The sequence below is a fragment of the Sus scrofa genome, chromosome 2, assembly GCF_000003025.6.
Source record: "Sus scrofa isolate TJ Tabasco breed Duroc chromosome 2, Sscrofa11.1, whole genome shotgun sequence".
In the NCBI taxonomy this organism is placed as follows: domain Eukaryota; kingdom Metazoa; phylum Chordata; class Mammalia; order Artiodactyla; family Suidae; genus Sus; species Sus scrofa.
Window position 1 is genome coordinate 101261670 of NC_010444.4, and position 15577 is coordinate 101277246.

At 36.4% G+C, this 15577-nt stretch overlaps 1 protein-coding gene across 6 annotated transcripts in view; it reads right to left on the minus strand.

The window, feature by feature from the left end:
• The window catches only part of KIAA0825 (KIAA0825 ortholog), a 356819-nt gene that overhangs the window by 326505 nt on the left and 14737 nt on the right, over window positions 1–15577 (minus strand). For 5 of the 6 annotated variants that reach the window (XM_021085381.1, XM_021085380.1, XM_021085377.1 and 2 more), the window contains exon 2: window positions 11386–11529. The exons of the other annotated variant lie outside the window; for it this stretch is intronic. The gene's annotated coding sequence lies outside the window, so the exon portion shown is untranslated. The remainder of the gene's footprint in view (window positions 1–11385; window positions 11530–15577) is intronic. 6 annotated transcript variants of the gene reach the window in all.

The window sequence follows — 15577 nt, forward strand, 5'->3', positions numbered from 1 at the left end:
GAGAAATGCAAATCAAAACTACCATGAGATACCACCTCATACCAGTCAGAATGGCATGTAAGTCCACAAATCATTAGTAAGTCCACAAATAACAAATGCTGGAGAGGGTGTGGAGAAAAGGGAACCCTCCTGCACTGTTGGTGGGAATGTAAATTGGTACAACCACTATGGAGAACAGTATGGAGGTATCTTAGAAAACTATATATAGAACTACCATATGACACAGCATTCCCACTCTTGGGCATATATCTGGACAAAATTTCCTTAAAAAAGACATATGCACCCGCATGCTCATTACAGCATTATTCACAACAGCCAAGATATGAGAACAACCTAAATGTCCATCAACAGATGAATGGATTAAGAAGATGTGGTATATATACACAATGGAATACCACTCAGCCATAAAGAACAAAATAATGCCATTTACAGCAACATGGATGGAATTAGAGACTCTCATACTAAGTGAAGTAAGTCAGAAAGGGAAAGACAAATACCATAGGATATCACTTATATCTGGAATCTAATATACTGCCCAAATGAACCTTTCCACAGAAAAGAAAATCATGGACTTGGAGATTAGACTTGTGGTTGCCAAGCGGGGCATGGGGAATGGGATGGACTGGAAATTTGGGGTTAATAGATGCAGACTATTGCCTTTGGAATGGATTAGCAATGAGATTCTGCTGTATAGCACTGGCAACTATATCTAGTTACTTATGATGGAGAATGATAATATGAGAAAAAAAATGTATACATGTATGTGTGACTGGGTCACCTTGCTGTACAGTAGAAAATTGACAGAACACTGTAAACAAGCTATAATGGAAAAAAATAAAAATGAATAAAATTTTTAAAAAAAGGAGTTCCTGTCTTGGCTCAGTGGTTAATGAACCCGAACCCAACTAGCATCCATAAGGACGAAGGTTCAAACCCTGGCCTTGCTCAGTGTGTTAAGAATCTGGTGTAGCTGTGAGCTGTGGTGTAGGTTGCAGATGCTGCTTAGATCTGGCATTGCTGTGGCTGTGGTATAGGCTGGCAGTTGTAGCTCTGATTCGATCCCTAGCCTGGGAACCTCCATATGCTGCAAATGCGGCCCTAAAGAGACAAAAGACAATAAATGAATAAATATATAATAAGTAAAATAAATAAAATAAAAAAGAAACCAATGGAAAACACCATAAATTTTAATTTTTAATAATGAAATACAAAATATTTTAGCCTAAATATTTTAGTTTCTATTTTTTGCCTCTATGCAAAGTTTTGGCCAATAACTTAATCAAATTCATCAATATGATTATTTTGAATATTTTGCTAAACTTAGAGACTACAAACTAGTAGACTTTCCCAGTTTAACTTCATCCTAAACCATAATATAAATTAATTCAGTAAGAAATATAAGCTCTAGGAGTTCCCATTGTGGCGCAGTGGAAACCAGTCCAACCAGGAACCATGAGGTTGTGGGTTTGATCCCTGGACTTGCTCAGCGGGTCAAGGATTCGGCTTTGCCGTGCACTGTGGTTTTGGTCACAGATGTGGCTCAGATCTGGCACTGCTGCGGCTGTGGCGTAGGCTGGCGGCTACAGCTCCCAATAGACCCCTAGCCTGGGAACCTCCATATGTCACAGGCACAGCCCTAGAAAGATAAAAAGACAGAAAAAAAAAAAAGAAATATAAGCTCCAACAAAATATTTTCTGAGTTAAGTATAAATATTTCCAAAACATTATGGAATTTCACAATTAAATTTTGTGTGTCATTTGAGCTCTTATAAATAATTAATTTAATGTCTGCTTTGCTTGCAGGGAGAAACATTTTATCTTTTTTTTTTTTTTTTTTTGCCTTTTCTAGGGCTGCTCCCGCTGCATATAGGAGGTTCCCAGGCTATGGGTCCAATCTGAGCTGTAGCCACCAGCCTACGCTAGAGCCACAGCAACACGGGATGTGAGCCGTGTCTGCGACATATACCACAGCTCCCAGCAATGCCAGATCCTTAACCCACTGAGCAACGCCAGGGATCCAACCCGCAACCTCATGGTTCCCAGATTTGTTAACCACTGGGCCACAATGGGAATGCCTGCAGGGGGTAACATTTTGAGATCCTCCTACCTGTCAGCTTTGTTTTCAATAATTACAGTATCCTAAAAACTTTGCATAAACTGAATTTTTTGCCTTCCATTTGTTAAAAGCTATTGATTCACCTCTCATATATGCACAAGAAAATGTGGAACTGAAATGAAAGAAATTAATTTAGTACAGTCACTTGGTCTAAATGAAAAGTCATGGTTCATAGAGTGGTACACAAACGTACAGTCTGCAGCTAAGTATTAAAATGTAGTATTTTCAGGCACTGTCCTAAAATAAGACTATGCAGTAGATATTAGTGATTCTCTGTCTTCTTGTTTTCATGTGGTTTGTGATGTCATTACAGTAGCCCCCGGAGTGTGAGTTAGTTACGCATTAATTCTTGTCAGCAAGTCAAAGGAAATTTAGTACTAACTGTTAAACATGCACTGCTGTTTTCTTTTCTTTATCCGAAATCACTGTCACTAAAATGATTATTACAAAATAAAAATGTGTTAGTCAACAATAAGTAGTTATATAACTATACCACATGACACATTATAAATTGTATCTTGTAGCAATAGAGCTTGGATTATATTCACTCTATGGCAAGGCTGAATAATGGATGGGAAACAGTAATCCACAGCTCAGAGCATGGGCTCAGCATAACTGGCTGCACATCAAGTGTCCAGGAGAGCTGGCAGCACCAAACACTTTTGCTACCACCTTCACCTAAGATCCGAAGAAGCTGGCTGTACCTACCTGCTTATGCCTAAGTGTACTCAATTTATTAGCAAGCACACTTCATGCTAACCTTGAAAAAGATGTGTTAGCTTATATTACTTCTGGAAAGGATCTGGAAAAGAGAAATGGGTTATGGTCAATTTAAACCTGTGTTAAAAGTGAGAATTCTGTTCACTCTACTGGTATTGCAAACATGAGATCATGTCAGGATGTAGAAGAACAGGTGTAGGCTATGTAAACCTATCCTACTTTATTATGATGTGATGTCAATATATGGGATATTTTAAATACCGATATAACAAATATAAAATGGAATATCTATAAAAATGATAATCTAGCTCTGTATGGCATGATATAGAAAGATTCCTAGTACGTTATAGTATTTTATTTTAATTTTTTATTATGATTGATTTACACTGTTCTGTCAATTTCTGCTATACAAAGTGACCCAGTCATATATGTGTGTGTGTGTGTATTCTTTTTCTCACATTATCCTCTATCATGTTCTATCACAAGTGATTAGACATATAGTTCCCTGTGCTATACAGCAGGATAGTATTTTATTTTGAAAAGTAAGTTGTAGAATTATATATGCAGCATTGTTCAGTATAATACTTATTTTAAAAAAAAGCCAAATAAATCATTCCCAAAATTCAGGAAGTATGCTCAACAAACTATCAACAATGCCAATCTGTGGGTGGTGAAACTAAAAAGGTATAGGGAAAGGAATTTTTTATTATTTATAATCCATTTATTTTGAACTTATCATAATGAATATGTTTTACTTTTGACACAGGAGAAACAAAAACAAACAATATAACAAGGCATTAGCTAATTTAGTATCAACAGAGTGGTAGGAGTAACAAATGATCTAGAAGCCCTGCAGCCAGACTTTCCTTTGGGCAGAGGAAATAGGGAAATAAAGCACCAACAGAAAGGAAGATAAAGGTGGGAGCCCACTGATTTTGCAAAATCCATAGCCTCAGAGGCCCCACAGTTGGAGACATTTAATCTCTTACTAAATATAGAGTCAAGTGTTCTCCAATTTGGGGAATGATCCAACAGCTAATGAAGGTAGGATCAAAGGAGCATCCGTCAGAGACTAATTATGGAAGTAAATAATATGTTTGTCTCCCGTTCTTTTCCCTCTTTTTCCACAACCTGGGATCTTAATAACTTCTTATTGCCTTGAGTAATCAGGGCTCTAGCTTGAGGTTTCTTTGTATATGATGGGCTCCCACTCCTAAACCTCAGACACAGATGCTTGCTCCATACTCATGAGCCACCAACAACAGGGGCACCCTGTTAATTAAAATGGGAGAACATCCCTGGGGCAGAAACAGGACTGCTCTGGAGAATAAGAACATTCATAAGTGAAAATAGTGAAAGATAAAATCAAAGAGATATATTATGGCCAGATAGGTATGCAAAGGTCTTTTTTCCCTCCAGAAGAAAAATACTTATACTTTTATCCTATACAAAACAGGGAGTCATAAAAGGTTTTTTACTAAGGCAGCACATGACTACTGTTTTACAAATATTTACTAAAATGTGTGTTCAGATGGTTTTGTGTGGGGTAAGAGAACAGATACAAGAAGGTCAGTTAGGAATAGGAAGAAGATGGAGCAAAAGAAAAAGAAAGCTTTTGAAATGACTTTTCAGGGTATGAAGAGATAGCCTAGGGTCGCTACATTTGATGCAGACAAATATAGCCAAGGGAACACCAAGTGGGTGTTAACATAGCCGAGGCATAAAAAGCTTGGACTTTAGACCTAAGTCATTAGAGAAACCAAACAAGATGATGTAAAAATTATAGTCATGATAAGAGGCAGAAAACTTGTAGATATGTCATTAGAAACTAGCAGAAGATAAAATGCAGAGTGTGACTCTTTGTTGGCAATAAAAATGACCAGTTATGAAGGGAATGGCTAAGAAAAAGAGGTAGACATTGGTCAGAGCAGCACGTGCTTGTTGTGAAACGCTCTTAAAATCTTGCTCAAGGCAGTCATATAGATACCAGGCAGTGCATGCTCATGCTAGCCTTCTAGAAGCTAGCTGAGGGGTAGGTGACCACTACGGTTGCCCATAAGGTTTCCTGCTGGGTAGGGCCCAAAGATAGGACAGGATAGTGAGATGAGGCTACAGGGAAGTTTATGTAGTAAGGGCTAAATTATTACAAAGGAAATTCTGCAACTTTAATCTGAATGACAGAATGGTAGTTTATGAACAGATTCTTTAAACTTACGAAGAAAATGTTAACAAGAAGGCAGAGCAGGGAATTCTCATTGTGGCTCAGTGGAAATGAATCCGACTAGTATCCGAGAGGATGTGGGTTTGATCCCTGGCCTCGCTCAGTGGGTTAAAGATCTGGTGTTGCCGTAAGCCATGGTATAGGTCACAGACTCGGCTCAGATCCTGCATTTGATGTGACTGTGGTGTAGGCTGGCAGCATTAGCTCTGATTTGACCCCTAGCCTGGGAACTTCCATATGCCACAGTGCAGCCCTAAAAATAAAAATAAAAATAAAAAGAGGAGGCAGAGCAAATTCAGTTTTAGATTTGATGATTATGAATAGATTATACAAATGGTAAGGTCCAGAACACAAATGGGGCAGATATATGAAGGGAATACATGAGAAAACATAGTGTTCAGAATGTCATATTGAAGTTCAGGACACCAAGACTGAGAAAGTACCTTTCAAATTTTTGGACTAAGACCTACAAAGTTAAAAAAAAAAAGCAATCTAATGTGTAAGTGTGCACATATTTCTTAAAAGCTTTATGAAACACTGCTTACCCTTAATACTTGCTGTAATATGTTAGATTCTACTCTATTCTAATCCTTTTCAACTTCTTCTATTTTTTTTTTTTATGTTGCCATAGCCTCTAAAATGATTTCAGCATCTGCATTTTGGCTTAGAGAATTTTAGATTAAAAAGGAGACCTTTGTGACTATTTCGTAGAACCATCTGCAAAGATATGACTGATAAATCCAGAAGATATCTTTGAGAAAAGGTTAAAAAGAGGAAAGGAGAAAATGAATGACTGACTTGGGGACCACTAACACAGGATAAGGGAAAAACCAAAGAATATAAAGCAAGTAGGGTCAGAGGATATAAAAAACTGGTATCAAAGAGGACAATGTCACAAAAAGGAATGGGTAGTCCACAAAAACTTTTTTATTTCATGTCTGCTTCCATGGCAGTGTTTCTCAAAGTGTAGTCTAAGACACTAATTCAAGCATAATTATCTTGGCCACTTGTTAAAAATTCCTAGCCTGGGAACTTCCATATGTCGTGGGCTCAGCCTTAAAAAAAAAAAAGAAAAAAAAGTCAAATGCCTGGGGTTCATCTCAGGCCTAGTGAACTGGACTTCCTGGATGTGTGTCCTGGAATTGGCACTTTAAAAGCTGACCATGATATTCTTTTCACCAAGTATTTTTATTTCAGTGCCATTCACAAATCAGCTTTCAAACTCGTACTTTCCAGGAACATGCCACCTCACTTCACACATTAGATGTATCCTTACCCAATCTTAATAGTTAAGTGAGTACTTGCACATCAAACCATCATTCCCCTAGAGACTACCATGATTAATTTCAGATCCTGTGTCCACCCAGAAGGAAACAAACAAGCTTCTGGAGCATTAGGCCTTTAAACAAACATTCTTTACCCTCCTAATTTTTCCATATTACTTATGCAAGTGGTTGGCCGAATGGGCTTACAATCCTCATTAACTTTAAAAACATATACTATATTTAAAAATTCACTATACTGTTAACACATTTCATTTTGATTTTTAATTGACACACTGGACTTAATTAGTTAAGTACCAAAATTAAGTGGTGTTTGGCAGAAATCATAGGCAGGAAGTTACACAAGGAGAAAGTTTAAACAAACTAAAAACAAAACAAAACAAAAACAAAACTAAAGTTTGTGACTTAGACTCTAACAGCAAAGATATCCCTTTACGTGGTGAGTAACAACAAAAATATGTGTCAATTTATTACCATTGGATAACCAATAAGTACGAGATGTGACTCTATTCTATATGACAGGGGCTAATATTTATTCACTTTTATCAGGCCCTGTTTCAAAGCCTTTCCATATATTAACTCATTTCATCTTCACAACAATCTTATAAAGTACCATTTTATTTTTAAAATTTTTAATGATTTTTATTTTTGTCCATTATAGCTGGTTTACAGTGCTCTGCCAATTTTCTGCTGTACAGTAAGATGACCCAGTCACACATACATATATACATTCTTTTTTCTCACATTATCAGGCTCCATCATAAGTGACTAGATATGTTCCCAGTGCTATACAGCAGGATCTCATTGCTTATCCATTCCAAAGGCAATAGTTCGCATCTATTAAAAGTTAAGTACCATTTTAGACCTCATTTCCCAGATGATGAGGCTGAGATACAGAGAGCTGTGTAACTTTCCTAGGGTTCCACAGCTAGACATAGGAGCTGAGAGTCAAATACATGCAGCCTGTCTAGAGTCTTTACTCAGAAGCAGTGTGCTACAATGTGATTTTAAGAAAGTGTCAGGAGTTGAAATAGCTGCCCAATAGAGAAAAAGACTTGATGCTTATTTCTGGGATTTTTTTTTTCCTTTTTTTTACAATTGATTTCAGGATAACTTGGGTTACACTTGATCTTTGTTCATGATTAATTATTAGATGTCATTACACTGCACTTGATATGATACGAATACCCATTTAAGATGGGAATTTAGTATTACATTATACATAAAAATAGAAATCTATTTTTAAAGATACTTAATTCTGTACATAACGGAAGGATAGTACAATGTTTTGGAGCTATGCTTCTCAAACTTTAATATACCAATAACTGGGAATTTTGTTAAAATGCAGATTTTTTTCAGTAGGCCTAGGGGGAGCCCAAGAGTCTGCATTTCTAACAAGTTCCCCAGTAACAGTGATACTGCTGGCGGGAGGGCCACTTTTTGAGTAGCAAGGGCTCAGAGTGTGAGCTCTGTAGTAATAATGCCAGTGTTTTGATTCTAGCTCTGTTACTTACTAGTTTTTTAACTTTCTCATTTGCCTCTACCACATCTGTAAAATAGTGAGATCATTAGTGTTGTTATAGGGATTACATGAGATAATCCATTGATAGTACTTAGAACAGCTGTTGAAATATAGAAAGTACTCAATAAATATTATCTCTTAATATTATTGAAAACTATTAAAAGCATATATTATATCCAATTAGAAAGCCATTTATAGGATTGACGGATGTACAGAAACACTAAATAAAATTCTGTAATTTTTTTTTCCATGCAGTCATTAGAACATCACTGTACACTGAAGGACATTAAATACGTAAGTTAGACCCACTATCTAACTTTATTAAATACATAAATCTGAAAATGCTCTTAATGAATTTGCATGAAGCTGGCTTCGGCCTATACTATTTAAAGAGATAATTTTGTTTCTATGCCAGAAAACTTTTTCATATTGCACGTATAGACTGAATTTCAATTCATTTATTTGAACAGCTTCATCTGAATTTAGAAACAGGCATTTTTGTTGTAAAAATTCATTTTTATTCAATAGAACTCAGAACTAGTATTAGTATGACCAATAATAATAATTTTATGTTTTTATTTTTTTTGCATCTTTTAGGGCCATCCCTGCAGCATATGGAGGTTCCTAGGCTAGGCGTTGAATAGGAGCTACGGCTGCCACCCTCCACCACAGCCACAGCAACATGGGATCTGCGCCACATCTGTGACCTACACCATAGCTCACAGCAATCCTTAACCCACTGAGCAAGGCCAGGGATCAAACAGGCATCCTTATTAATATACTCAGGTTCGTTACCACTGAGCCACAATGGGAACGCCTAATCATAATTTTAAACATTTGTTCAAACAAGGGCACTAGTATAGTTTAAACAAATGTGGGGGATTTCGTCAAAACCTTCACATACAATTGTATACACTTTCAAACCACCATACAAATGCTGCGTAATTACCTCTGGGTATTGAGGGCTGGGGCTTAGAAAGACTACTACTTGTCAGAATTGTGATGATTTAACATTGATGTGATATGAGAGAGTTCAGTGAGTAGGAAAAGTAAAGTCAGAACTAGAAATGAAAACTATTAGAAATTTCTCAAATTCAACACTGTTTGAAAATTAAAGCGATAGAAACAGTAGAATGGAGTACACTAGGAAAGAATGATTAATGTTCTCCTACTCACTGATTAAAAACCGGGTAGGGTAAAACTTGGAGGTTCAATAAAGGAAGAGATGAGAGCTATGAAATGCTTTTCATTGGTCAGTATCTTTATGAGTCAGCAAGAAAAGATCAACAAATAATTTGTCTCTCTTTTCTTTTTATTTCTATAACACAAGTGATGAAAAGGACAACTGTGGGACAGATTCTATGCTTATTTTTCTAAATTAAAACCATGTACAAGGGAGTTCCATTGTGGCTCAGTGGGTTACAAACCTGACTAGTATCCATGAGAGTGCAGGTTCGATCCCTGGCCTCACTCATTGGGTCAAGGATCCCATGTTTCTGCTACTGTGGTGTAGGTCACAGATGCAGCTCGGATGTAGTGTGGCTACGGCTGTGTCATAGGCTGGCAGCTACAGCTCGGATTCAACTCCTAGACCGGGAACTTCCATAAGCCACTGCAGCTGTAAAAAGCAAAACAACCAACGAACCAAAGAACCCAAAAAACTATATTTAATGTAGGCAATGCAGACCTGCCCTATGAGATCCTGACAAATGAGAATCAAGGAAAAGGAAGGAGTTTGTGTGGGGAGCTTATTCTTTCCCTCTTCTCTCCCCTTCTCTCTTTCCCAGAAGAATGGAGTAAGGAAGGCTCCCGGCTGATCCATTAACGTCCATTGTGGCAATAGAACTGTTTTTAAAATTCAACACAAATTATCAGATTTTACTTTACATTTTGCTTCCTTGAACAAATGTTACTTTATTTATTTTTGGCAGCACCCACAGCAGGTTGAAGTTTCTGGGCTAGGGGATTGAACCCAAGCCACAGCAACAGCCTGAGCCACAGCAGTGACAACACTGAGCCCTCAATCGCTAGGCCACCAGGGAACTCCACAAGTGTTACTTTAAAAAAATAAGCTTTATCCCCCCCAAAATCTGCATAAAAGTGCTTGTATAAAGGACTGCAACATGGAAGTTTTTAAGGCAGGGTTACCATATTCAGTTATATTGAATTAGGATTCTTCAACTGAAATAAACATCAGATTTAACTTGTACTTTTAGTAAGAAAAAAAAAATTATGAGAGTTGTGATCCTTAACATCTTGAGATGATAACCAACCAGATCAAATCATTCAGAATAGACATACAAGAACATAACTATACCAATATCATGTTTTATTCTTTGGGTTTACAATGGTCTGGATCAAATTCCTAAAAAATGGAAATTTACCAAAAGTGCATGAGCTAACTTTTTCCACTTCCAAAGCAGGTATTAGCTGTCTCTCAACTCCAGAGAATCAAGGAACTCTACTTCAGTGTGACCTATTTATGCCTCTTAGATTCATCATATGCATTTTTTAATGACCCTAAACCAAAGGAAATGTAGAAACCTATTTGAAAAGCTGACATTAAGGTTGTGACACCAACCAAAACAACAAGAGAATTTAAAGTTAAACTGACACACAATCCCCAAATCAGTCTGTTACACTCCTAATTTAAAAAACAGTTACTATGTGAAATAGTGATGGCATGTCAGCCTCTGCTTTGAAACTCCTGAATTTTGTCATTTGGTGTTTGTGTCACAACCTTAACATTATTTAAATATACTTTTTAATATCTATTATTTAAAAAATATCTTTGAATTGAAGATACTCTAAAGCTTTGAAGAAACCAACCTCAAAGCACTGTATTCTTAGCGTGCCACTTTTATTACAAGTGGTGCATAAAACATTTGCTGTTGACAAATCTAATTCATTAAAAGGTGAGATGGATGCATTTTAAAATAACTGGCTGGCATCATTATCTGCAGCGCCTTTTATAAATTATTCCTCTTTTCCCTTTTGACTGAACTTGTCATAGTTCCCTTTCAGAGTCTGAGTGTTATGCCTTAGAGTCAATGCTTTCAACATGTTTAGACAAGTCATAAGTTAAATAAGCAGTGGTACTTTATTTTCTAGAAATGAGAAAGGGTAACAGAAATAAAGATTATTTCAGTCAATTCATTGATTTTTAACTAACGACAAGTAAAGTCAGTTAGTGATGGTTTCATCTCACACAAATGATTTAAAAATAAAACTATACTCTTTGAGTAGAAGGGAGAATTTCAAAGAAAGGACCATAAAGAGAGATTTTGGCAGCCCTGCTGCACCACTGTGCAGAAGACTTAGTTTAAAATTGAATTGTGCTTCCCCTGACATGGGAGATCAGGTACATCATAAGGCTGACAGCTGGCTGGCACACTAACTTCCTACAGGAAAATGCTAACTGCATTTCTCTTAGAGGCCAAAGGAATAGAATTATAGAAGCCTTCAAGGAAACTGGGGAGGCAGAGTACAAATCATTTAAAATATGATGGAAAACATTTCTTACCTAATTTTGTTTTAGAAGACTCTGAGAATGAGCTGGTCTTCTAATCCTAAGTAGGTGGTAAATTATTTCCTTATGTTTGTCAGTAGAAGAGCTGCCCTTTCTTTGGTATCTTCAGCAGTTTTTTCCAAAATATACAAAGCATACCTATAAGATAATTAGATAAAGCTTTATCACTGCCACATGAAGGGGGCATAGTCACAACATTAGTTATCTACACTGACAGTGACAGTTTCATCATTAAGTTATGATATACTGGCTTGAGCCAAGAGATGCTGGAAACACATAAAGACGTCCTGAAGTTGAGGTACCTAAGAAAAGCTTATTAACAAGATGATTCATAGATTATAGGCCCATAGATAATAAATGCACCTAGGAAAACACACATTCAAAATATCTTTTATTTTCAATGATTTTTCAAATGTTCCTTAAAAAACATAGAAAACAGAGAATAAGGGATAGTTGTACCATATAAAATAAGCTATTCTTTTCAATACAATTATTTTTTTCTTGTTTGGTTACCAGCTGCCCCAGAACTGTTTATTAAAACTGTTTCTTCCCTTTTCTTCTAGGTTATCTTGTTAAATTCTGATTCTGTTGATCTGGGACTGGGATCTGAGATTCTGTGTTTCTAATAAGCTCCCAAGTAATGTCGCCAAGAGGTAGGTCCAAGGAATACATTTTCACTAGTGAGGTTCCATCAGTCTATTTGTCTTTCAGTGCAACAAAATACACTGTGCTTTCCTTTCTTTACCCCCAGCCCTTTGTCTTTCTTTATAGTTTCAGAATCTTTTGTCAAATATTCTCTTCTCCCCACCAAAAGAGTAAGTGGGCATCTACAAAATGTTGAGTTTTCCAAGCCATGTGTATTATATATCACTCCGTTTACTGAGGTCTTATTGTCATAAAATAATGCTTTATTATTTCCCCCATGGGACTTCTGCACATCTCTTGTTATGTTAGATATAATTCCCAAGAACTTCTTATTTTGAATGTTAGTATAAAGAATACCTCGCTGCAAAAACTTTTTCATGTTTTGTTTCTATATATATATTTGTAATTTTTATATATTGGTATGTTTATATTTGCAAAACTTTTATTCTTATTTTTTTCTGTAGTTTTACATCATGCCCACATGATAAGTTTTACTTCTTCATTACTTATTGCTTTATCTTGCCTTACTAAAAGAAAAAGTCAAACAATAAATATATTATTTAATAGAAAAAGCTATTTTATTAACTATGATCATCCAAACTGTTCTCTTGATTAGATTTAGATCAATTAGAAAAATAATATGGAGAAGGTTCCAGACATTTATTTTGATATTTACTGTTTTCATATTTCTTGTCTTTCTCTGGTGTCTAATACACAAATGACTAAATGTTAATAACATCCTTTATCCCAAGCTGACTTCCAGTTGATATTTCATCAGAAACAGACAAAAACCCTCATGAACAACTTGGCAAGTCTAGGAATTAAATTTGAACAGAACAGGAAATAGGAACTGTAACAAGGGAAATGGCTCAATTCGGTCTACGAACTAAGTAGAGATGGCAGTGCTTAGGAAGCCATTACAGAGACACAACACATCACCTACGATCCATGGCTGACATCACAAGATTTCTTGGAAAACCCATAAATAACAAACTGGTTTCCTGATGACAACGTCAGTCTGCTCTAGAAGGAAGTGCCTTTCATGATGGCTTTTAGCTAATCAGTTTGACCAAAGGAACAAATTAAGACTTACTGTTAACATTATAACATTGGTTACCTGAGGAAAGGTAAAAGTATATGATGGTGGGATGGAAAATAGGGTAAAGAAAGAGGAAGTAGTAACTAAAATAATATTAACTATTATAATAATGATAATAAAACAAACTGTTCTTTAAAAATGTGTTCATAATCTACTCAAATAATAATCATGAAGAAATATGCCAATGCAGACAATGCTTAAAAAGACAGGTGAAAACAGGACCAAAGATGGAGTTCCCATTGTGGCTCAGTGATTAATGAATCCAACTAGGAACCATGAGGTTGTGGATTCGATCCCTGGCCTTACTCAGTGGGTTAAGGATCTGGTGTTGCCACGAGCTATAGTGTAGGTTGCAGACGTGGCTTGGATCTGGCATTACTGTGGCTCTGGTGTAGGCCAGCAGCTACAGCTCCGATTTGACCCCTAGCCTGGGAACCTCCATATGCTGCGGGAGCGGCCCTAGAAAAGACAAAAAAAAAAAAAGAAAAGACAGGACCAAAGAAAGCACAGACACATTACACTGCAACTGTTTAAAAATACATGCACAAAATTTTTGGTTAGTAAAATCTATCAGCATGTATTTTCCCCCCTTTCTCTCAAGGGATCCCCTTAATCAAAAAGGTAAGAAAGGTGTGTGTTGGGGTGATAGAGGAAGATACAAACTCATAACAATGAAGAGACTGAGAGAGAGATCGCTATAAATTTGTACCGAATAAGACAGATGAAAGAGCGGTGACAGAAGAAACAGAGTGGGAAAAGCCAAACTCTAGCATGTACGCAGTGAATGTTGAACTTAAAGGAATGACCTTATATCCCCTGACAGAAGCGTGGAGTGAGAAGCAAAGCTAAAGTGTATAATCAATTGAAGGTTTGTCCAAGGAACACTAAATTTCCCTACCCTAACTTTTTTATAAGCAACTGCTTCGTTTTTTTTCCTTCTCCATAGCTAAATACCTGACTTTGAGTAAAGAAAAAATAAAAAGTAAATGAGAAAAGTATTGTGTTTGAAGACATCAATTAACTGTCTAGAAAATTGGGAAAGCTTGTGTGTGCGCAAAGAAAAGTCTGTCTCGGCGTTCCCATCATGGCTCATTGGAAACGAATTTGATTAGCATCCATGAGGATGCAGGTTCGATCCCTGGCCTTGCTCAGTGGGTTAAACATCCAGGGTTGCTGTGAGCTGTGGTGTAGGTCGCAGACTCAGTTCATATCTGGCATTGCTGTGGCTGTGGTGCAGGCCGGGAGCTGTAGCTTTGATTCGACCCCTAGCCTGGGAACTTCTATATGCCATGGGTGGGGCCCTAAAAAGACAAAAAAAAAAAAAAAAAAAAAAAGTCTGCCTCATTCTGGCCTTTAGCTGATTTCCAGCATAATCATGGTTACCCACATATTCACTCTAAAGAAAACTAGAACAGTCAAATCAGCACCATCCAAATATAGTTTCAAGGCAGCTTCTTTCAAAACTAAAGATGAAATAAAGATTCATAATTGGCTAACATCTATCTAAAAAAGTTTTTTTAAAGGAAATCTTTCAGGCTGAGAGGAAATGACACTAGATGATAACTTAAGTCCAGAGTAAGAAATAAAGAGTTCCACAAATGGTAACTATGTGGGTTAATATAAAAAGACTCTATAAAATATCTCAGTTGTTGGGAATGTAAGTTGGTGCAGCCACTGTGGAAAACAGTATGGATGTTCTACAAAAAACTAAAAATATAAGTAGTATATGATCTAACAACCCCACTTCCAGGTAAATATCTGAAAAAACCCCCAAAACACTAATTCAAAAAGACATACGTACTTCAATGTTCTCAGCAGCATTATTTACAACAGCCAAGATTTGGATACAACCCAAGTGTCTACCAACATATGGATGGATGAAGAAGATATGATATATATGTACAATAGAATACTATTTAGCCAAAAAAAAAAATTTTACCATTTGCAGCAACATGGATAGACTTCGAGGGCATTATGCTATGTGAAGTAAGTCAGAGAAAGACAAATATTGTATGATATCACTTATATGTGGAATCTAAAAATTACAATGAACTAGTGAATATAACAAAAAAGGAGTAAACACACAGATATAGAGAACAAGCTAGTGGTTACCAGTGGGAGGGGAGGAGCAACTTAGGGGAGTGGGAGATATAAATTAATAGGTGTACGACAGGCTACAGAAACATATTGTAGAACATGGGAAATATAGCCAATATTTTGTAAAAATTGCAAATGGGGTGCAACCTTTAAAAACTGTATTAAAATTTAATTAAAAAAATTTTAAAGAACTGGCATTTGAGAAAAACAGCATTTCAAAATGATAAAAGGGTCAATACATCAGAAAAATGTAATACTTACAAATGTATATGCATCTAAAAAAAAGGCCACCAAAATTAATGTAGCACAAAGTGGTAGAATTGAAAGAAGAAATAGATTTGAGAA